This window comes from Dermacentor albipictus, chromosome 1 (genome assembly GCF_038994185.2).
Source record: "Dermacentor albipictus isolate Rhodes 1998 colony chromosome 1, USDA_Dalb.pri_finalv2, whole genome shotgun sequence".
NCBI classification, from domain to species: Eukaryota; Metazoa; Arthropoda; class Arachnida; order Ixodida; family Ixodidae; genus Dermacentor; species Dermacentor albipictus.
In genome coordinates, this window is record NC_091821.1 from 281,722,781 (window position 1) to 281,747,978 (window position 25,198).

At 45.0% G+C, this 25,198-nt stretch overlaps 1 protein-coding gene and 1 long non-coding RNA gene across 5 annotated transcripts in view; one reads left to right on the forward strand and one right to left on the reverse strand.

Moving 5' to 3' along the window:
* The window catches only part of Vps8 (vacuolar protein sorting 8), a 962,017-nt gene that overhangs the window by 520,987 nt on the left and 415,832 nt on the right, over positions 1 to 25,198 (forward strand). The window lies entirely within an intron of this gene.
* Positions 5,338 to 6,186, reverse strand: LOC139057086 (uncharacterized). Its single transcript, XR_011512562.1, has 4 exons — positions 6,132 to 6,186; positions 5,657 to 5,725; positions 5,462 to 5,533; positions 5,338 to 5,391 (listed from the first exon to the last, which is right to left on the reverse strand). It is a non-coding gene; the product is annotated as an uncharacterized lncRNA (long non-coding RNA).

Consider the following 25,198-nt stretch of genomic DNA (forward strand, 5'->3'; position numbering starts at 1 on the left):
CATATCGAGTTCACATACGGCCCCTTTCATGCTACGACATAACTTCAGTAGCCACAAAATATGTCCAAAGGGTCATCGACCAATCTCTTGAAACCACCGGATACAAAGGGTTCGCAGCATATAAATCTACCAACTCGATCACTGTGCACTTGGCATCTCTCAGTGATGTGCAGAAAATGTGCACTTTAACATCTATCCCGCTGTCAGAAGATCAACACCTGCCTGTGCAGTGCTACTTTGCATCGGGCCCTAATATACAGAGGTGTGTTGTCTATGGCATTGACCCAGAAGACACCCCTGAGATAATATGTCGTGAATTGACCTCCACGACACACAGGGTGCTCGCAGCTAGATTCATGGGCAAAAGCCGTACATGCTTAGTGACGGTACAGGGCCCTCAATGTATCCCAGAACGGTTTTATTACTATGGTTGCATATTGCGACCTAAACCATACCTCCCTCGAGCAATATTCTGCTACCGCTGCTTTCAACGTGGACACATGCAGGCATTTTGCCCACAGCGTACTATTGATCCAGAAAAGCTCACACCAGAAGGCCAACCACGATATCGATGTGGCTTATGTAAATCTGATGAGCACGATTTGACAAGCACAAATTGTCCGACTAAACAGAAGGCCACAATCCGGATACGAAAGGCTATACCAAAAACGACTATAGTAACAACACACAATCGTTATGAGGTTCTTGCAGAAGAGCCAGAGATGCTCCTGGCAGAAGAAGAAAAAGCCCCAGAAACACAACTGTATTCTTCTGTTCTTAAACGTGGCAAGCAGTCGCAGACAAAGAAACAGAAATTACCGGAACCTCTGCATCAGTCAGATGATGACCATGATGACATTGACGCTCGGATAGACGCACTGGCCAGAGAGATTGAGCGACTACGCAAACATAAAGAATTGGTAATTCTGCGTCGTCAGAAAATAGGACCGACACGTGACGCTTCAACCACTGCTAATGCCACCGTTACGCCTGGATCCCGTCCGGCACCACAGGTCAACCAAGCTGTTTGGACAGCAGTTTTAGATCAACTTGCTCAGCTAACGTTGCTCATTCAGAATTGCCTGCATCATGGCTAATTCTCTGCAGCAGCTGTCACAGGATGGAATTCTTCAGTGGAATTGTCGGGGCCTAAACTCCAAGTTAGGAGAAATTAAAACCAAGCTTCAATACAATAAGCTACATGTGTGGGCACTGCTTATTCAAGAGCATAATAAGCTATGCTCCCTAACCAATTTTAATGGGTACCATAACCCATCTATTAGAGATAGACGTGCTACTACAATGGCTTCAGCTCCGGGGAAAGCTGCAGTTTATATATCATCGCAAATTGCTCACACAGTGATTGACCTGGAGCCATGGTGTAGTGGTAATCAAGAAGTTGTCGGGGTCCTGACACGACCAGTGAAGACTCCTGTCATTCTAGTGTCATTCTACGCCAGACCGCAGCGCACACGTTTGAACTTGGGGTGGATAGCCCATCTCCGGTCTACGTACCCGGGAATTCCTATTCTCGTGGGTGGAGACTTCAATGCCCCACATACAGAATGGGGGTACAAGTACAACTCACGAAGAGGATGCCAAGTTAAAAATATCATGAGCGATGCCACTTTTACACTGCTGAACCATCATGCTGTGGCTACCTGTACTGTACCCGCAGTATCTAGAACAAACGCCCCAGACCTCACGTGGTGGTTGGGTCCTGGAATGCCGCAGTGGCGGGTGGAACCAGATACATGGGGCAGTGATCATATGCCAATAATAATTGGTTTGCACAGAACGTGCATAAAGAAAATTCGACGACGAGTAACAGTCACGCATTGGGATAAGTTTCGGGAATCATCGACTGATAAAGTACCCTCAGAGCCCTCAGAAATTCTTCCCGCTTTGAAAGAACTGCTACGGAGGAACACCACTGTAACCACAGTTGACGAGGAACAACCTCAACCGGACCTCACCCTTTTGCAACTTTGGGCAAAGCGACGTCAGGCGGAATTGTATGCGTCGAGAAATCCCGATGCACCAGGTAGCCGTGCACGTGCTAACCATATAGCGGCGAAGGCGCGTCAGCACGAAAAGCAACTTTCTCGACGACGATGGTATGAGTGGTGCGAGAATCTTGGATCGGGCATTGGAAACAGAGCACTTTGGCGCACGTTCCGGTCAATGGAACGCGGTCATAAGCAACCTGACCCTGCAGCGAGCGTTAGGTTAGCGATGCAGAGTTCGCCGCATCAATTTGCAGAACACGCTGCTAAAGCGTTTTTCCCGAAATACGATCAAGCGTCACCTATAAACTGCCCCGAAATTGATGAGTGTGACACAGCTTCCATATCCGATATATCCAGCCCTTTCACCATGGCCGAACTAATAGCGGCGATTGAAACTTCGAAGAAACGAACAACACCTGGTCCCGATGGTATTCCTTATGAGGTTTTCAAGAACATGGAAGGAGCAGCTCTCGACGCACTTCTTCAGGCTATTAATAAAGTATGGGAGACTGGAAACGTTCCACCTGATTGGAAGCACTCAATTGTTGTCGCGATTCCGAAACCAGGAAAGTCTCCAAATAGCCTGCAATCTTTACGCCCAATTTCACTAACCTCAACTGTCTGCAAACTCGCTGAAAAGATGCTGGCCACACGAGTTTCCTGGTGGCTTGAACGCCACGATAAATATCATCCTGCTCAAATTGGATTCCGTTCTTACTTGGGAACTGAAGACGGACTTTCTATCTTATCAGACGATGTTTTACAGGTTTCTCCACACAGTCACGCTGTGCGCACGGTAGTAGCAACAGACATAACGAAAGCTTATGACAATATAGACCATGAAATCATTATATCCAACCTCATCGACCTGGGACTTCCACCGCGGGTGGTAAGATTCATCTACTCATTCCTTCAGAATCGCACATTTGCGATTAGAGTAGATGGAAGGCAAGAAGGATACTTCACATCGAACAGAGGAGTCCCACAAGGTTCGGTTCTGGCTCCTCTTCTCTTCAACGTTGCTCTAATACCTCTAGCCTGGCAACTACATCGGATTCCAGATGTGAGGTTCTTAATCTATGCAGATGATGTCACTTTGTGGTCCGTGCATAAAGATATATCTAGACAAACTCAACAGCTTCAAGAAGCCCTTGATGTGCTGAACAACTACGCTCGGAAAGCAGGATTGGACATTTCCGCCCAAAAATCAAGCTATGTTGTGGTGGCCAACAAGAAAGGACGCACAAGAATCACGCAGCACCCCTTTACATTTAGACTCGGCGCAGTAACAATCCCTGAGGCTTCTGAGGTCCGCATACTGGGTCTCGATATTCACCAATCCGGCAGTGGTGCACACTGGCTCCGTAAAACCAGACAGAGTTCAACAAAAACACTTCACCTTATTCGTCGCATTGCAGCAAAAGCAGCTGGAGCTCGTACTGACGTAGCTCGACGGTTGGTGCGTGCAGTCTTGCAGCCACGAATTTTATATCAAGCACAATTTCAACGGCTGACGTTGGCACAGCTAGCACAGTTGGAGACGATTAATCGCGATGCTATGCGCACAATCACAGCACTGCCCCGCATCACTCCGATACCAGCCCTACAGGAACATGCCCAGCTCAACACAATTGCAGAGCTAATTTTGCAACGTGAAAAAGCACGTGAAATAAAAAAGCAACTTATTCCGGCTGTCGCTGCGCTGCATGCTCATTTTCACCGCGGCTCTCGGATTGACAATCAGCCCTGTCCAATGCCTCCCTGGGAATTCACCAGCATCACAACTAATAAGCCAACGAAGTTACGACGCAGCGATACAACAGGTACTATTGACGAACACAACATCGTCGCTGCATCATGCGTTAACACCTGCAAAGTCTATACGGATGCTGCCATTCTCCCAGACGGCGGAAGGACATCATTCCTGAGTACAACGCATAATTTCATCAGCGGCCACCAGCGCTATTTATCTACGGAAGCTAGCGCTCTAGTAATGGAACTTCAAGCCATCCACGACGCTATGCAAGATGCGACATCTAAGCTGCCTACCATCAAGCAACTAGACATCTTCACGGATTCTTTAGCGGCTATGCAGGAACTCAAGAAGGTCGATAAGGCGATGGAAATCTGCGAGAGAATACACACTATGAATAGTAAGACAGCTACTTGCGTCAAGGTACACTGGATTCAAGGCCATTCAGCGAACCCTCACAACATTGCTGCTGACCAGCAGGCACACTGCCCTCCTAATCCTGATCCTCCACCTATTCCCCTCCCACCCCAACCCCGTAACTCGCTGCGAGCCCGTAAAAATGTTCTCCGGCAGGACACACGCGCTCTTATCCCACCGTGTGTCTGCTCCCTCCCCCTTCACCTTACTAGGGCGGAGGAAGTTGTGCTTAGGAGGCTTCGGGCCGGGGTGGCCCTTACACCGGCTGTTGTCTCAAGGTGGAACTGGTCGCATTTACCACTGGGTGCTACGTGTCCATACTGCTCCGTTCCTGTGGTGGAATCAGATGCATACCACCTAATATGGACGTGTACGGGTTTAAGTTCGGAACGCTCGCGTCACCTACTGCAAGCCGGCCTCCGCTACAGTGTGACAACCAGCTATGACCGCTGGATACATGATAACAGATTTCACAAAACACTGCTTCAATTCATACACAACACAGGCCTCACAGCACACATATAATACACATATACGCTCCAACAATTATGCCTTAAGGGCAAGCCTTCATCGCAATAAAAAAAAAAAAAAAAAAGACCTTGTAGCTCCAGTCGGATATGTGGATGCCGGCCTGTACGATGAATCTTAACATAAACGACGCCACAGGTTATGCTCTGCCTGACTGCAGTGCATTAAATGCCAAAAAAAAATTATAATCACTGAACAAAGCCAGCATAAAGATTTATATTGCATGCGGGACACACCAAGGGGTTGCAACTCTTTGAAGCTGGCAACTTCAGCATGTGTCAAAGCAGGCCTGCGTAAACCACCTGAAACAAAGACGTAAGAGGATAGTTAGATAGATAGGCTCAAAATGCCTGAAGTAGGCAAAGAATCATAATTGCATTAAAAGAACTATCAAGAACTACAGCACCATAACAAACATAGCAATGCGACATCAGAATGACACACCAAGCACATGTGGTTCCGTGTGTGGCCTTGTAGCTCCAGCAAAGGGTGTGGATACTGGTGTGTGTGATGAGCCTGAAAATAAAAGACCACAGACATTTGACCATAGCTAATAAATGTACAAAAAATAATAAAGTGGAAGCAATGAAAGACAGCAACATAATGATGCATATCCTATAAATGACATACCCCGAGTTTGCAATTTCGTGAATGAGCCAGCAGCTTCCGACCTGTGCAAAGCAGCTAAAACAAAAACACCATGGATTAAACTCCACCTGCATAAAGAACATAACATTGCATATGAATTACACACCGAGCACATGTGGATTTGTGCGTGACCTTGTATTTTCAGCAAGAGATGTGGATACTGGCCTGTAGGCTGAACCTGAATGTAGAACAGACCATAGGTTATGCTCCACATGACCATAGTGTAATAAATGTACAAAAACTAATACTAGGGACAGTGAATCACAGCTGCACAAAGATGTCTATCACAGAGGTGACTAACCTTGAGTTTGCAAGTCTGTGTATAACCTTGGAGCTTCAGTGTGAGTAGCTACAGACCTGTGCAAAGCATCTGAAACAACAAAAACAGCATGGCTTACACTCTCTTTGATAGCAGGATGCACAAGCAGACAAAAATTTAAATATACTAGCTGAGACCAGAAAACATTTAATGTGCCAATAAACTGCATGCATGACACACAAAGCATTTGTGTCATGTCCTGTTATGTCTTACGCTGATATTCGTTCAAAAAAGCCTCAGTAGCCTGTAAGTGGTCTTAAATTTTTTACAAAAGGTGCAGAAGCTGGGATGGTGAGGCAAGAGGGTATTCTGTAAGTGTCCACACAGTGGACACTTACAGAATATACCTTTTCTTGTAAGATCTGTACAATGCATTTTAATCATAATATGCAGTGTTCCAGTGCACAAGTGTGGTACAAAGCAACATTAAACTGCAATCACATATGTAAAGACATACCAGGCACTTGTGCTTCTACCTGCCTTCTCTAGAATGGCATAGATGCTGGTCTGTACGGTATAGCTGAAACAGAAAGAGGCCACTGGTTATGCTTCACCTCAACGCAAAATACACATAAAAAGAAAGGAAACGCTATGTGCCAACACAGAGGCATTACTTCACGGCTGGTGAGACAATTAAGAAGCTGCAGGAGAATAATTAGCTTTACATAGTCCTGTAAAGTTGCATTACAAACATTGTGCACCAGTTTGATAACAACTTTGCAGAGCGTAATTCTTATGTTGGAGCGGCTGTCTTAAAAGGCCAGTTTAGAAACCTTGAAGGAAATGTAATATGGTACTGTAATTTGCTGAGCCTGTGGATGAAGCTTCCAGCAATCTTACAGTCTTAAGCACATACTGCCATTACTGCCAGTTCAGAAAGTGTATTTCATCCTCATGCTGGATGCATATATGGAAAGTTAGGTCAAAATAACTAGTTCCTAAGTCAGGAGCTGTAGGTGAAGTTAAAGATTAGCACAATGCTCCACAGTGCGCATAAAGTGAAGGCCTCAGCCTGCAGACTCGGATCGTCAAGCCGACGTTCAAAGTGAGGCATGGTATGAAAGATCTACAAAAACGGTGCACTAAGCATGTCGTAAGGTTTCACATCCTCAAGAGCCATAAAATTCACAGGCAACAAACTGTTTGTTGATCAGAACTCAAATAGAACAGCTAAGTAAAAGGAAGATCAAGTTTAAGTGTGCCTGGCTGAAGACTCGATATGGTGCGACCAGTGGTCCCCAAGCAAAGGTGTACAACATGGTTTAATTAACTTTTGAGTATGATAACGGTTTAATTGCTACCACAGCATAAATGACAAAACAATTTAGGGTGGACGACTATCCTGGCAGTAGAGCATACGTGCCTTTTGTTATTCCCTGTGTTAACCTGAATAACAAAAGGCATGCATGTTCTACTCAACATCGCAAACAATTTGTAACCTGTACTCATAACGTTGTCTATGCCATTCCACTTTCATGCAGAAGAAGATACGTTGGTCAAACCAGCAGATGCATCTATGAGAGATTAAAAGAGCATCGATATAACGTCACTAGGGTAATCTCGGGTCATTTGGGTATTCACTGCCGAGATTATACCTGCAAGCCCATGTTTGAAAGTACTTCCATTCTGTATAGGGCTCATAGCAGGATGACGAGGGAGATTGTGGAGGCCTACGAGATTGGAAAATTAGAGGAAAAGTGCGTAAGCAAGCCTTCGGTATCGCTATCTGAAAAGGAGATATGATTCCTCGGTTTATCTTTGTGACCACTACAGTACATATTTTCCCCATGCCTTGCACACGTGTACGGTTTATCGAAATTCACCGCTGAATGTTATTTTTTGCTGTTACGTTTGTTTCCGCTTGTACGGTATATATTTATCAATGCGTGCAAAAATAACATCTACAGTTGAAAGTGAAGCGCTGTGTCTGTCTGCTTCTTCTTACGTCCTCGTACAGTCGCGCTTATACCACTCTACCATGGATTCTAACCAACTAGCCCGCCAACGTGTTTTAATCCATGGGAAAACTGTGATTGCAATGTATGCTGTCACCAGACTAGTCCACATTGCAAAATTCCTGCGCACCGCCACAATAGCTGCCCCTCGCAACTTGGCCGAGCGAAAGGTTCGGATGTGATTCGCGAACTTCCACTGGCCGAAAGGAGGTGACGGCGACACCAGCAGGAAGATTCCTTGCATTAGTATGTTCGCCAGCAGCTGCCAATATTGCGCGCACATCGGCCTGCACGGCTTGGCTGACGCGATGGTAGGCAGTCGCTCTAGACATGGAAGCCATGCTGGCGTTACTGCTCGCTTGTATTCTTCGTTGTTCAGATTCTCAATCGCCAGTAAATTGATGTGTGAGTGTTGTTTACGCGAGTGACATTGAGAGTATAGCACTGGACTGCACTTTAAGAGCGGCAGACTAACGCTACGAACGTGGAGGAATGAAAAATGCGACTATAACTTACTTTCGTCTTCGTTTTCCATGGCGCGCTTCCCGCCAACCGTAAGCTCTAAAGGAGGTGAAAAACAAGGCCGTCACACGTATGTCGGCAGGCCAGACTGATTAGAAACAGTTAGCAAATGACAACACCTTCGATTGAAACGCAGGCTTGCTCCATGAGCACAACTATAAGAACCAGTAAGAACTATTTGAGAAAGCGCGCGAAACCCTGAAACTATGTAGGACCTATGCGAACACGGAGCCCGCGGGAGAAAATGCAAAACCATGGTAACAGAGCAGCCATGGCCGCCATGCCGTATATAATCAACCTATAGTAAGGGCAAAAGTAAAAAGAAGCTATTCGGTATTTTAAAAACTAATAATAATGCTTTTGTTTTATTGTGTTTTCCCTGCCTATTTGGAATTAGTTATGGAGTAAAAGATAAATTCAAAAAGAACTGAAACCGAAACTGCCGAAACTGCTCGTTGCTTCCCCGAGAATTTGTCAAGTAGGAAGTAAGTAGGCAGGTCTGTTGCACGGATGGTTTCAGTCCACAATAATGTGTACGTTGAACTACATTTGTGCGCCATCGGAGTTGAACCGGTTTAGTGCGCAAGGTTAATGTATACATAAATGTGGGATCAACGACCAACGTGTGCTTTGTGTTCTCGCCTCCTTAATGCATATTTTGTGTGCAGGGTTACGCAAGTTTAATTTGAGCGCGTATGTGTACTGGAATAGCACATAAAATATTCGTGAAATAAGCACATATGTACCATTCCCATTCATGTGCTATTCTGGGACGTTTATTGGACATCCGTTCGCTTAAGTCCATGGGACATCCATATTACTTCCTTTTTTGGACTTGGGACTTCAGTACTTGCTTGGGACGTCCTTAGGACATTTGGTGTTGTCTGGGCATTGAAAAATGAACGGGGAAGGAAGCGTGCTGCCGCTTTTTTGAGGGAGCTTGCACTCTCAAAGCAAAGTGTTGGCGGACACGGAGATGCAGGTGTCCGTCACTCAAGTAAAAAAAAAAAAAAAAAACTCTCTAAAGCAGTGAAACGCAACACTGACGCCTTGTGCGTGGGCTGAGTATGTCAGGACAGTTGAGGTTGACTTACCAGCTGTTGCGAGAGAATCTAACTTGTGATAAAGTTCGGGCTGCATACCAGTTAGCTTGCTATCAATTGATAGAAATAGCTCATAGTCGAAAATATTCTGTATGCATCTTTTTTTTTTATTCGCATTTGAGAATGTTCGACTCAGTTTGCAATGGGTTTTACTATTTTCCTTTAAAGATATTTTATTCGCTGTGCATTTTACTAACCCCTCCCTTCTGTTTTCTTTTTGAATAAAATGAACACTACCCCTACTATTCAAACTAGATTAAGAAGTTTTTTTTTTTTTTAACATGCTTACTAGAGAGTGACACCATTGGGCGACATGATGTACGGAGCCCGTCTTGACATAAAACAAAGCTCTGGTTACTCAGGAAATATTGCAAAGGGACTCAGGGAAAACCTGGAAAACTCGGGGAATTTGGAAAGGTCAACTTGGTAGACACCCTTGTTACTAAGTAAGGCAATATCATCAGCGAATCGCAAGTTACTAAGGTATTCTCCATTAACTTTTATCCCCAATTCTTCCCAATCCAGGTCTCTGAATACCTCCTGTAAACACGCTGTGAATAGCATTGGAGAGATCCTATCTCCCTGCCTGACGCCTTTCTTTATTGGGATTTGGTTGCTTTCTTTATGGAGGACTACGGTGGCTGTGGAGCCGCTATATCAGCCACATTGTCATCATACTGCCGTTCTATCAACATAATTTATTTTTCATTTTGTTATAATTGTGCTATCGTCAATCAGTTGTGATTATGCCCCCATTGTCATGGCATTGTAATTGTGTCATGGCTATTTATTGTTATCGCTTCAGAATCATCCCATCATCATCATGCCATCGTCCTCATAATGCCTTTGTCGTTCTATCGACGTCATTCCTTCTTCATAGTTCCATCTCCGTCATAGTTCCATCGTCATCACTGCATGCGCTGTCGGCAAATGGCCATCGTCCTACCATCATCAGATAACCTTGCTGAGTGATGCTCATAACAAAGCGAGCCAATCATGGAGACAGTGTATGTCTCATAAATCCACAACATATACGTTGAGCATCAGCTTCAGCATCGGCATAACCTACAGAATGAATGCAGAGTTCAGTGAAGGATGAAAAACGGCGATAGCAAAGAAAGCGTGAGGAGGAAAGCAGAGGAGGGTACTGAGGACATATGAGGAGGAATGCGGAGGAGCAGAGTATGGTGAAAGACTGAGGAGGAAAGCGGAGTGCAGCACGAGGCACGGTGCCAACTCGCTATAAGATGGTGCCATAGTAGTATGTTTTGAGAAAGAGAAAATAGATTAAGGAGATGTATACAAAAATGCTAGAATGAAAAGCATGCATAGCATACCTGAGAAACTCAAGCAGGCAAGGTAACTATTCGTCACTGCCCCATTTCAAAAGGGATGCCAATGAATCATCATCACCACCATCACTCGGTGGCCTATGAGGTCATTACTCATAGGAGGCACAACATCGCTTCAAGTATGCCTTCCTCACCAATGCCATCGTTGCAGATTGCCATGACATGGGCCAACTGCTACATCATCTTCGGGGCCAACCAACAAGGTGAAACTGGACCGCTCCCAGCCTGTGATCTGGCTACGCGCGCAAGGCCTAATATGGATCGTGCTCGACTACTCGTCTGGCAACCTGGAACTGATGCTACAGTCGTCACAGCCAACGGGGGATTTAAAAGCCAGCCAGCCATCGTCTGCTTCGGGCACAACATCACTTCAAGTATGCCTTCCTCACCAATGCCATTGTTGCAGATTGCCACGACATGGGCCTACTGCTACATCATCTTCGGGGCCAACCAACAAGGCGAAACTGGACTGCTCCCAGCCTGTGATCTGGCTACGCACGCAATGCCTAATATGGATCGTGCTCAATTACTCATCTGGCAACATGAAACTGATACTACAGTCATCACAGCCAACGGGGGATTTAAAAGCCAGCCAGCCATCGTCCGCTTCAGGCACGACATGGCTTCAAGTATGCCTTCCTCACCAATGCCATTGTTGCAGGTTAGTTACCTGGCAAGTGCTGCTTCGGTTAAATCTAGCGATTATTGTATCATAGTGATGTCGTGCCAGACAGAGTGGACTTGTGCATTTAAGCGGTTGGTTACTTTGTTATCAAAAATGCACTTTACTTTGTTTGAGCGGTTGCTTGTCCTAGCGGGTGACGTCGAGCAGAATCCCGGTCCAATGTCGAAGGTTGAGGTGGACGCCTTCGCTGCTGCCTTGGAACGAATAAATAAGCTTGAAGACGCCATGGCTGCTATGCAAGCCGATTGTAAAAATTTCCAAAAGGGACAGGCAGCTGCTTTGGAAACTGCATGCAAACATGCAGAAAATGAGAAGGCTTTGCGCAGTGACTGATATGAGTGAACGAACAATGTGCTGCCGCTGTAAATGAAATTAAACTGCTAAATACAAAGCTAGTAGCGTTGGAATCATCTGTGCCATCTCAACCAGCTGGTGATTCTGGAACGTGTTTGGAAACATTGCGTGACGTTTCCAATCAGCTGTATAAAATATCTTCTAGATGTGAAAATGCGGAAAACCGTATGCGACGATCCAACCTGCTCTACTTTGGTATAGCCGATGAGGCTAAGGAAAACTGGGCTGCTTCAGAAAAAAAAGTGATACAATTTTGCTCCGAAAAATTAGGCATGGAATTCTTGACTGCGCAGTTTAAGAGGGTGCACCGATTAAGGAAGTTTATGGAAGGCAAGGTGAGGCTTATTATTGCGAAAATGACATTTTTCGAAGACAAAGGCCGTCTCTTGCCTTCTGCACGCAAACTAAAAGGGTCTGGTTTTTCAATTCGCAAGGATTTTTTGCCAGCTACCCGGCAGGCAAGAAAGCAGCTAATTGCTTTTGCAAAAACTGAAGCTAAGCCGTTTACATTGTCAACCGATCGACTACACATTGGGGATGCCACTTATATTTTTGATAGCGCTCGCAATACAGTTGTTCCTTGCGTTAAATAGCAGCAAACCACACTGCATGATGTGAACCGCAGGAAGTCAAAGCCACCTGTCATCGCACCATCATTTCAATATCTTTCACAAATATCCGAAGTCTGTTGCCTAAACGCGACGATATTGCCTCATTTCTTGATGACTGCAGTTCAGATATTCTTCTTCTTACTGAAACATGGCTACACTCTGAAATAACAGATAATGAAATATTCCCACGTGATAGCACATTTAACATTTTAAGGTGTGATCGCACTGAAAAGAGAGGTGGTGGCGTACTCCTTCGTATCGTAAGAACAGTTACCTCCCAAGTTATTAATGTAGATTCCACTATTGAGATAGTATGGGCTGAATGTCAAACCTACAGAAACAAGCTACTGATAGGATGTTATCGTCCTCCAGGTACAAACCAGTACTTTCTTGTCGAACGGCGCAGTAGTATTTCTAAAGCCCTTGAGCTCTGTCAAGCTGATATCGTCTATGTTTGTGGCGACTTTAATTTTCCATTGATCGACTGGAATAACCTATCATCCTCATGTCATACATCAATGGAGTTCATTTCTTTAATGTTAGATTTCAATTTATTCCAAATAATTACCCAGCCCACCCGTGGCACTAACATTTTAGATTTAGTTTTCACTAACACCCCTGAAACAGTTGGTGAAGTTGTTTGCTTAGACGGTTTCAGTGATCACAAGCTACAACTTACTCTTAACACCCCCTTGAAATTTACAGGCGTCCCAAACAAAACCATCCGTGATTACAACAGAGGAGACTATGGCAATATTAACAAAGAACTTGAGACATTTCTTTCTGGCACCTTTTTAGCTTCGTTTTCTGCTCGGTCAGTCAACGAAAACTGGCTTCTGTTTAAAGAAAAGCTTCGTGCTTTAGTGGAAACGTATATCCCCCAAATCAAAATAACAGGCGATAGACAGAACCCTTGGTTCACCAAGTACCTTCGACGGCTAAGAAACAAGAAGAAAAGGCTATACGCAACTGCAAAACCTACAAACTTGCCCGTGGTATGGGATAAATATAGCTCATTTTTGAAAGTTTACTGCTCATCTTTAAGAGAGGCTAAAGAAAAATACTACTCTCAAGATCTACCTTTACTACTTAAAAACAACCCCAAAAATTCTGGCAGGCAATTTCGCCTAATAGTGGTTCGCATCATATTTCACTAAGTGATGGTAATCAAGCTCCTATCAGTGACGAGGAATGCCCAGTCGTCTTTAATGCATTTTTTGCATACATATTCACAATAGAAGACCATTCAAATCTGCCGGAAGTCACTGATCTAGATTACCAGTACATGCAATCCATCGATGTAACAGAGCATGGTATCGCAGGTCTCATAATAACCTTAAGTTGACTACTTCTTCGGGTGTCGATAATATTAACTCAAAAATTTTAAAGAATACAGTCACGCTATCTAGCAAATTTTTATGCATTATTTTCTGCCAGTTGTTATCATCAGGCCAGCTTGCCTTAGACTGGAAAATTGCAAAAGTGATACCAGTACACAAAAGTGGTAGCAAGAATTCCCCAGAAAACTATCGTCCTATATCATTGACAAGCATTTGCTGCAAAATGCTTGAACATATCATTGCATCTCACATATGTCATCATCTGGAATCAAATAAGTTTTTCTTTATTAACCAACATGGGTTTAGGAAAGGCTTGTCACATGAGACGCAGTTACTAGAATTCACTACAGACTTGCATTTTAACATGGACCGTAATCTTCAAACAGATTGCCTTTTTCTCGACTTCTCCAAAGCCTTCGACCGTGTTGCTTACTGCTGTTTAATTTCCAAGTTATCCGTTCTCAAATTAGACTGCTTAACGCTCTCCTGGATTCGTAACTTCCTAACAAATCGTCAGCAATTTACAGTCGTTAATAATTTTACGTAACCCCTTGCATATGTCAGTTTTGGTGTACCGCAGGGTAGCGTACTAGGACCCTTGCTTTTTCTCAAATATAGTATCTCAGGCATCAGCATATTGCCACGGCCTTGACACAGCTGACAGCCACTCGGTGCGATTCGGTGCCACATGCTAGGCATGTTGGGTGGCTGCCAGAAGAAGAGAACGATGAAGGTGCCAGGACAGCGATATATAAAGAGATCTATAGCATCGACCGAAGTCTCTTGTGGCTTTGTGTGTGACAAACTGGTGGAAGTGCTTGGTATGCGTCTATGTACTCTGACCCCCAGGAACTGGAAGCGGACAACCTACACAAAAGCCGACGGCTTCAAAGACTGCCTCCGGAATACGGCCTGCAAGATCTGCCGAGGATGTCCACCACAACTGCAAGCCAGACACAGGAGACATACGGTACGGGACAGTCTCCTGCGTCGCTGGTTCTCCACACCCCACGCTGGCCGCGGCCGTTCCATGGTGAGCCTTTTGAGGACGTGGAAGACTGGCTCGACGACTTCGATCGTGTGGCTGACGTCAATTATTGGGACAAGCAGAAAAAGTTAAGGAACGTGTACTTCGCCCTAGAGGACTCTGCCTGAACATAATTCGCTAACCACGAGCCATCCATCACCACCTGGCAAGAATTTCAATGGCAGATACGCGATACGTACAGCAGCCCCGCAAGAAAAGAGCAAGCAGAGCAAGCCCTTCAGAATAGGGTTCAAAGGCCGAACGAAAGCGTAGCCATGTTCGTAGAGGACATGTCGCGGCTTTTCATGCGTGCTGACCCTGGCATGACAGAAACGAAGAAAGTACGCCTGCTGATGTGTGCAGTGAAAGAGCAGCTGTTTGCTGGACTGATGCGAAGGCCTCCAGCTACAGTAGCTGAGTTCGTCAGTGAGGCGACAACAATGGAGCGAGCCCTTCAGCAACGCTCCTCGGTCTACGATCGCCAAATCAGCCTGGTATCAGCATCGTCTCTCTCGTTGCCCTATGACACCGATGCGCTTCGAGAGCTTGTACGTAGTGTCGTGCATGAGGAGCTCGATCGACTACAGGGAGTGCGATTTCAACCGACCATAACATCCCTCACAGATATCGTCCGTGAAGAAGTCCACCTGGTGGCACAGCCGTTCGTGCAAACCAGACCTGAAGCCACCCCCGTACTGACTTATGCGCAAGCAGTGAGGCTATCTGCGCAACCCGGGAACCATCGTAACCCGCCTTTTGAAGAACCGCTGTGCCACCTCCAGGGCCAAGCTTCACGTACAAATATGTACGGGTCCACGAGCCCCTGAATCAATACGCGAAAGTCAGACGTGTGGCGCACACCTAACTATCAGCCACTCTGCGTCCACTGTGGCGAAGCGGGCCACTTGTACCGTGCCTGCTACTACTGAAGAATAGGACTCCAGGGCTATCACCCTGGCGCTCGTCACCCACGTGAGGGAAAGCGCCCGCGAGAAATCCAGCAATATCTAGCCAGTCAACCTTCGTCGCCGTACGTGCAGTTCCCACTGGTTGAACAGTCCCTGCCAACGACCCGATCTTCGTCTCCATGGAGGCGCCAGTCGCGATCACCACCTCCTCGACGATCGGCGTCACCTAGCCGCTACACTACGTTCTCCGCTTTCGTGGGCAACTGGCCCACAAGCCCAAGTCAGGGAAACTAAGAACAGCGACCTCCGAGGGTGGGGCCGCAGTCCAACGCACTTCGAAAGATCCTCCGCTGCAACACCCAGACAACGGCGTTGACGACGACGATAACGACGATGACGACGATGACGACGATAACGACGATGACGACTGCGTACCTTCGACACCTTCCTTCGAAAACCGTAAACCTGTTTCAACCAACATACTCGTTTCTGTAGATAACCACCCAGTAACCGCTCTTGTCGATACTGGTGCCGATTATTCTGTCATGAGCGGACAACTGGTTACTGCATTTCGCAAGGTGACGACACCGTGGCCAGGACCTAAGCTCCGTACAGCTGGCGGTCATGTTCTCACGCCGATCGGCAAATGCACTGCGAGGGTACAAATTTGTGAGGTCACATTTGTCAGTTCATTTATTATACTGGCAGAGTGCTCTAGGCAGGTCCTACTCGGCATGGACTTTCTTCGGGAGTACGGCACAATCATAAACCTTCGCAAGTTGCTTGTCACTTTTTCCAGCGAACTGGCAACTCATTCAAACGACTCCCACCCACAGTCCACGATGTTACGCGTTTTGGATGACTGTGCTACTTTACCACCCCGGAGTACTGCTTTGATCACTGTAGAAACAGACGATGATCCTCCCCATCTCAGAATCGCTGAAGGCAATCTGTCAGTCTTGTTGGCTCGACAGGTTTGCGTAGCCTGCGGCATTTTGCAGCTGATGTCACGGACTGCTCAGATTTTAGTGACTAATTTCAGTCGTGAATACCAGCACTTCGCCCCACGAACTGCCATTGCCTATTTGGAGCCGGTCAGTGACTTTCCCGCTTGTTTAACTGTAGGACACAATGATGGAGACTCTAACTGTGAGGTACCAGCCAACAGCAATATTGATGTGAATTCTAGATTATCAGGTGAACAACAGGCTAGCATTCGAAGCCTTTTACAGTCTTTTGCGGACTGTTTTGCTTCAACATCGAAGATCAACCAAACGCCTATTGCGAAACACAGAATTATTACAAATCCCAATGAAAGACCCGTGCGCCAACGTGCCTACCGTGTTTCTCGTAAAGAGCAAGACGCCATCCGAGATCAAGTCCAACAAATGCTTACCGACGATATCATACAGCCCTCCACCAGTCCATGGGCGTCGCCTGTGGTTCTGGTGAAAAAGAAAGACGGCACACTGCGTTTTCGCGTTGACTATCGCAAGCTTAACAACGTTACGAAGAAGGACGTTTATCCCCTTCCCCGCATCGACGACTCTTTGGACCGCTTTCGACATGCTCGATACTTCTCGTCGATGGACCTTCGCAGCGGCTACTGGCAAATAGAGGTTGATGAGCGTGACCGTGAGAAAACCGCATTTATTACGCCTGACGGACTTTACGAATTGAAGGTCCTTCCTTTCGGATTGTGCTCTGCGCCTGCTACTTTTCAGTGCATGATGGACACGGTTCTATCAGGTCTCAAGTGGCAGTCATGCTTTGTCTATTTAGATGATATCGTTGTCTTTTCAGAAACTTTTGAGCAGCACCTTCAGCGCTTACAAGCAGTTCTTGACGCAATTCGTACTGCTGGCCTGTCTTTAAAGCCTGAAAAATACCGTTTCGGGTATGACGAACTCAGATTTTTAGGCCATGTCGTGAGCTACGAGGTGATTCGACCAGACCCCGACAAAACCATTGTTGTTACTTCGTTTCCAACACCTTCGAACAAACACGAACTCCGCCGTTTTCTAGGCCTTTGCGCATATTATTGAGGCTTCGTGGCAAACTTTTCACGAACAGCCGAACCCTTGCAGCGACTGACTAAGGGTAATGTTCCGTTTGTGTGGGAGCAGGACCAACAAGAGGGCTTTCGTGAACTCCAGAAACGTCTGTGCACACCTCCTGTTCTAGGACACTTTGACGAAGACAGTGACACCGAGTTGCACATGGATGCCAGCAACGTTGGCCTTGGTGCCGTCCTCGTACAGTGGCAAGATGGAGCCGAACGCGTCATTGCGTACGCAAGCCGCACTTTGTATCCAGCTGAAAGTAACTATTCCACTACGGAGAAGGAATGCTTGGCCGTTCTGTGGGCAATTGCTAAGTTCCGACCATATTTGTACGGTCGATCATTTTGAGTTGTGACAGATCACCATTCCTTGTGCTGGCTCGCCAATCTGGAGGATCCATCTGGCCATCTTGCACGCTCGAGTCTTCGCTTGCAATAATACGATATGACGATAGTGTTCAAGTCCGGGCGTAAGCACACTGACGCCGACTGCCTGTCACGTGCTCCACTTCAACCGTCGCCATGCGAGTTTGAGGAAGAGGATGCATTTCTGTCCATTATCTCTAAAAACTACAATTAGTTGAGTTAATTTTGTTGAGTTTAAATGTAATTAAAATTAAATTCGGAATAATATCAATATTTCCAGAAATGTTTAGGGCAATAAATGATTTTGGGATACTTTGTATCCAAGATATTCAGCCCATTAATGGATATTTTGCCATTTTTACTGCATTATCATAGCCTATAGCTGGACTAAGCGCTGTTACTAACATTAATGAGTTTCTGAGAAAATAATCAATTTTTTGTTTGTTTGGTTGAGAGAGTATTAACAAGAAAATAAACATTTATCTATAAGGTTTGTAAATGAGTAAAGTTACAAAAGATTTTTTATTTGAGTTAGGTATAAAGTACTCTGCACGTAGGGGTATGCTAGAGCTTGATATAATTTTAGCGCCATATTTAAATCATTGTTATATGCATGAGGATCTTTCTAGTAAAAAACTTTTTGTTGAGTTTTTAACTAGTGAAGATAGTGATATGTTTGATTGGCTTTTTAAAGGAGTTACTCCACCACAAAGATATAAACAGCTCATAGACAAAATTATCAAAGAAAAGAAAAAATTTAATCAAAATAAATTGAAGTATCAGACATCAGCAAGCAACAGCGCGATGATTCAGAACTCCGGCCTCTCATCGACTACCTTGAAAACCGTCTACCAGAACCGCCTCGTATGTCCACCTGCAAGTTATCCTCTTTTTTTTCTCCGTGATGGCGTTCTCTACAAATTGGGTTTTCACTCGACCGCAACCGCCTGCCTCCTTGTAGTGCCTTCTTCACTACGTGACGACATCCTGGGGGCCTTTCACGATGAGCCATCTTCGGGCCACTTGGGATTCACACGGACGTTTTCACGCATACGCCAAAAGTACTTCTGGCCTAACCTTCGCCGTGACGTAAAGCAATACGTGAAGACATGCCGCGACTGCCAGAGACGCAAGACACCACCTGTGCGTCCCGCTGGACTTCTCCATCCCGTGGATCCTCCGTGGATCCTTTTTCAGCAGGTTGGCATAGATTTGCTTGGACCATTCCCCACGTCGAGGGCTGGTAACCGTTGGATTGCTGTTGCCACAGACTACCTGACACGTTACATTGAAACCAGAGCTCTCCCACGAGGCACTGCTAATGATATTGCGACCTTCTTTGTACATGGTATCGTACTCCGCCACGGTGCTCCAAGAGTGGTTATAACCGACCAGGGCACAGCATTTACAGCGCAGCTCATAGAAGATATCATGCTTCTTAGTGGTACCATTCACCGCAAAGCCACTGCTTACCATCCCCAGACGAATGGGCTCACAGAAAGGCTAAACGAAACGATCGCTGATATGATTTCCATGTATGTTGACGTCGACCACAAAAACTGGGACGACGTTCTCCCATATGTTACGTTTGCATATAATACTGCCGTTCAAGAAACTACCGGCTTCACCCCTTTTCGCTTGGTGCACGGCCGGGAAGCTGTCACAACGTTGGACACAATGCTCTTACCCACCTACTGTTCTAATGTTGTCAATGATGCTGCCGAATTCGCTCGATGCGCCGAAGAGGCACGCCAGCTCGCACGAATGCGTATCCACTACCAACAACACGACGATGCTGACTGATGCAATCTTCATCACCACGACGTCACTTATCAACCCGGTGACAAAGTATGGGTGTGGACACCGATCTGCCAGCGTGGTCAGTCGGAGAAACTTTTGTGCCGCTACTTTGGACCTTATAGGATCGTTCAACGACTTGGTGACGTCACATACGAAGTGATTCCTGAAGGAGAAGGCACCGCTCGCCGTCCCCGACGCCCACGCCTGTCCGACGTCGTTCACGTGTCTAGATTGAAGTTATACCACTCCCACTGAACGCAAAGTCTCGCACCTCTCTCACCATCTACGTCTCTCTTAACAGTATCCCCATGGCAATCTCCAGTGCAACAATGTTCCGCATCGAGACGATGCTTCTAGGGAGGGGGGTAATGCCACGGCCTCGACACAGCTGACAGCCACTTGGTACGATTCGGTGCCACATGCTAGGCATGTTGGGTGGCTCCCAGAAGAAGAGAACGACGAAGGTGCCAGGACAGCGATATATAAAGAGATCTATAGTGTCGACCGAAGTCTCTTGTGGCTTTGTCTGTGACAATATAAATATCTAGGCGTATATCTTACACCGAGCCTTTCCTGGGCCTTTCACATTGCAACCATATGCGCAAACGCTTCCAAATCTCTTGGGTATATTCGTCGCAACTTGCGTAATTGCCCGTCTAACATCCATAAATTTGCATTCTTATCATTTGTAGGCCCTCAGCTTGAGTTTGCGTCCCCTATATGGTCTCCCTACCATGAATACTTAATCCGCATGCTAGAAGCCATCCAAAACCGAGCTAGTCGATTTATTTCCAGAAATTACAGCTATCAGTCAAGCATTACTCAAATGAAACTCGACCTTTCCCTTCAATCACTGAGTAGCCGACGTGACATAGCACTCCTGTCCTTGCTCCATAGATATGTTCACCAAATGAAGCCATCAAACTTGCCACTGGAACGTGCGTCTTGCACATCACGACGACTTTATAATGATTTAAGCCTCACTCGCATTTATGGCAACACAAACGCATTTAGCTTCTCGGCTCTACCACGAGCGATTCGGTTAGGGAATTCGCTTCCTAACAGCACTGTCGCTCAAATGAGCAATGATAAATTCAGTCAACTACTGAACCTGCAGTCTTCAACACAACAAATATATTCATCTGTACATATGTCATGTCATATATATGTGTCACATATGGGTCATGACTTTCTTTTTGTTGTTGTTATTGTTGTTTCAATTTTGTTTGCTTTATGTGCTCGCACTATGTATGTTATTTTGCGCGAGTGTTACATCGCTTTTTATGTTACCGTGAATTGTACTTTTCATTCCTTTCCCGACAACTCTTTGTATTGATTTAGCGTTTTATTTGTTACGTTGTTTTGCAAGCACGTAATCATTATAAACATTTGTAGCTCTCACATTTTTTAGTGCTCATATATCTGTTTTCTCTTGTCATTTGTTCAATGATGCCCCCCTTACTCAATGCTCCCCTTGGGGCCTGCAGGGTACTTTGAAATAAATGAATACCAAGGCATGCAGCGAGAGTGTCCACCTTACAGAGAAGCCGCTGCACATGCACTTTGCCTGCGGCGCTAGAGAATGCGCTGAGCCACATGTTTACGCTCTCTTGCTGAAGAATGAGCAATACAACTGCTGAATGTCTGCTGCTAAATGAACTGCCCGAGCAGAGGCTCAGCGCTCCCACTGAGAGGACCCTGCCATTCATATTCAAATTCCTCTGTATATCGCGAATTCAAAACACCTAAACAGCTGTGCCCAAATTTCACATTAAGTAGTATTGTAATCTTCGGGGAATTTTTTCTTGCCTAAAACAAAAAATACTCCGATTAAACTTTCAGAAATAAATATTTTTTGTATACCCTTCCAAATGGTATCAAGCATGCATTTTTACTTGGACTGCATCACCAATCTACATGGACGTGAACGTGAGGCATTTTGCACACTTTTCAATGTTTGTGCCTCTTCCACTCCGAAACTATTCACCCACCAACTTCAATACCTTTTTGACACGCTTAATGCCAACTATCCAGCCATGGTATGCAGTTGTTGTGTAATTTACGTGGTACTTCACCACAATGCACATTGCGAGACAATGTAGCAGCCACCAATGGGAAGGGCTGAGAAAGTCGTATTCGTTTTCTAGCAACCAGCAGCTTTTTAAAGCGCTTTGTGTAGTATTCCAGAGAAAACACGCAGAAGACGGGAGATGGAAATTCAAGACGATGAGCAAAACAAGAACAAGGTGAAAGCAGGAGTCAACGTTTCGACAAGTGGACTTGTCTTCTTCAAGGCGACATATGTCTTCAAACTTTACTTGAAAGCATATGTCGCCTTGAAGAAGAGAAGTCCACTTGTCGAAACGTTGGCTCCTGATTTCACCTTGTTCTCGTTCTGTGTAGTATTGTACTTGTGGGTGTTAATTCGCAACCGAGGTTTTGCCCACCATGACAACATTCGAATCACTGTAAGAGAATGAGAAATTTAAAAAAATATACTTTATGAGGGCACAGAGTGCACCAAAATGATTGAATATATATTTTTTTTTTTAGAATAGAATCAGAGAGGGTTGAGTGCAATGTCTGGGACATTCGGCGTGAAATAACCATAATGTTTTTCTTTTTTCTGATGAGCCAGACTGTTCTGTACAATTGCACAATTTGTTTTTTGAGCGCAAATTAGAGTCTGGTTGTGGAATAATGTGTTGCAAGGCCACCATTAATTTATTTTTCTTGCTTCACATGAGCACTCAGAAAGGCTAGATGTACAGGGTGCTAAGCATTCGTGGCTGAAAGGTGGCGCCCTTCTGTGTACAGCACTCACTAATTCCTGCCTTAATACCTTTTTGCTCAGCACATGAAAGATTGGACTTGAACTGTGCATCACTGCTGGTCATACAGTTGAACCTCGATATAGTAAGTCAGTAAAATTGACAATTTGCTTCTTTATATTGAAATTTTGTTCTATTGGAATTCAACCTCTTATGTGAATAAGTAGTCACCAATGAATCTTTCTTACATGGAAGGGCGCAAAATTTTCTGAATTTTCAGGCAATCGTAAAAAGAAAATTTAAATAAGAAAACAATTCATTTTGAATTTGAGAATCGGCAACAAAAGATATGCTCTCATGTCGTATAGATGATATCGTCACATCAGTGGTATGAAGCGAAGCCATCAACTCTTTTGGTCGCCCCGTAGCCATTGGAGTTGCCTGCAGTAGGACATCGCTATCATGAAAAGCACTGGCAGTGGGGAGCGAATGCTTCGTGTGCATCTTGCTTCAGTGCGTCTCTGAAACTCGAGATTACAGAACCTCCAGTACTGAACACACAGCACACACAGTGCCATGCCACTTTCGCACGCTGCATTTGTGCTCAGGCCGCTCTGACAGCCATGTGAAGCCATGACCACGCTAGAACACGCACGGCAACCCCCTCCATGCGTGCTTGATTGCATTGCCACGAGCTCACTCTTTTCCCTTGCCACCATCCTTCTCGGCTCACCCTCTCGCGCTTTCCCTTGCACCCACAGCATACAGTGCTAGTATCTGATCATACTTGGACTTCATACGAAACATGATGCCTTTCCCGCTACAAAGGTTTCTCTTGGTTATGTGGCACAGGATTTTAGAGGTGCATTCGCAGGCAGCCGCTTTTAATTCAACCATTTGACCAGCTCTGTCTGCAGAAGTTTTGATTTATTGTCTAGGTATTTTTTCACGGCGGCAGTGAGATTGTGTGCAATCGTGCAAAGCATACTGCATTTCATTGAGGTTCAAAATAGATGATGTTCTATGGAAAGTCAAATATTTTGTTCTATCGAGGATTTTGTTATATTGAAGTTAGTTACATCGAGGTTTAACTGTACTAATTGGAATAGGTCATTGAACTCGCCCTATTTTGACAGGGCATCGAACATGCTTGATTAAAGTCATAATAAGGGGACCAGGTCACGGAGACAAACTACAAGTTTGGAGAGGACAAATGTTAGCAGTGCTGATTAGCAGACATTAGAGGTAAAATTACATAAGCATAGATACAATTGGGGCAAGTTGGTTACACATTTTCTTGGAAAAAACAAGTTCGTACGCTGTGTGGTGTGCTCAGCCCAGTTTTTCCCTGTGCATAACAGCACATTTTTCCAATAAAAAAAAAAGAATCACATTAGCTATAGCACAAACAGCCTAATGATTTAGAAGCAGTTAATGCAGGTTATGGTTATGTTATGCTATGTTATGGTTATGCAAGAAGGTCAGGAAAGGCTTGGCATGAGGTTAGTGAATAGGTACTTATGTAACCATACCTGAGACACTATATATTATATGTAAAATACATTACTTTGCATTTTGGTAAGTGTCATTAGACATTTCTTACATGAATGACCAACATGTTTAAGACGATGAGCAAAACGAGAACAAGGTGCAAGTAGAGAAACAATTCGACGAGTGGATTTGTCTTGTTCAAGGCTTCGAAAAAGACAAGTCCACTTGTCAAACCATCGGCTCCTGCTTTCACTTCGTTCTCATTTTGCGCATCGTCTTGAATTTCATCCTGCATTCCCCATGTTTTCGTATGTTTAAGGTACTCTTGAAAAATGAGGTTGTCTCGAAAAATTGGTTGGAATATTTTGCTCCGAAAATGCCGTACTTACTCGAATCTAGCCAACTTCTAGTGTAGGCCAACCTTTGAAATTTGCAAGGCCCAAAAAAATGAAAAAGAAGAAACTTACTTCGAACGCAAGCCAAACGAAAAGAAAGGCCATTTGATTGACAGAAAAGCATGCTTTTTATGACATAAGTGCGGACATTATAGGCATGTCCAAAGTTCACTCGTCATCGCCATCCATGACATTACTGTCCACATTTTCCCTCACTTGTTCCCAAAGGGCATCGTCCAGCATGTTAGAAATGCTGCATTTTTGGAATGCTCTGATGATCATTTCAGCTGGAATTTCGTCCCATGCCATAGCGATCCAGTTCGCCAGATGGCTGAGTGGAGTATGCTTGCTTACCAGTAGAATGTAGCGCGAAGGCACAATTACAAAGAAGAGACACAGAACACGTCACAGGCACTACTAACAACTTTATTTGAAAGACAGCAAGAGGGGTGTGTGTATATATATATATATATATATATATATATATATATATATATATATATATATATATATATATATATATACCTTGAGCGGTGCTACAAGGCAAACAGAACAACTATTTAATTTCAACAGTTTCGACCGGTGGACCGATCTTCATCAGGGTTCGTTAGCAAAAAATTACATGCGATAAGAATTAATGCTGCAGTACAGGTACCAACCATGCTTTATTCAAATGAACCATTACGGTACTCCACTGCACACTGCCGCAATTCCCTGATGAAGACCGGTCCACCGGCCGAAACTGTTGAAATTAAGTACTTGTTCTGTTTACCTTGTAGCAC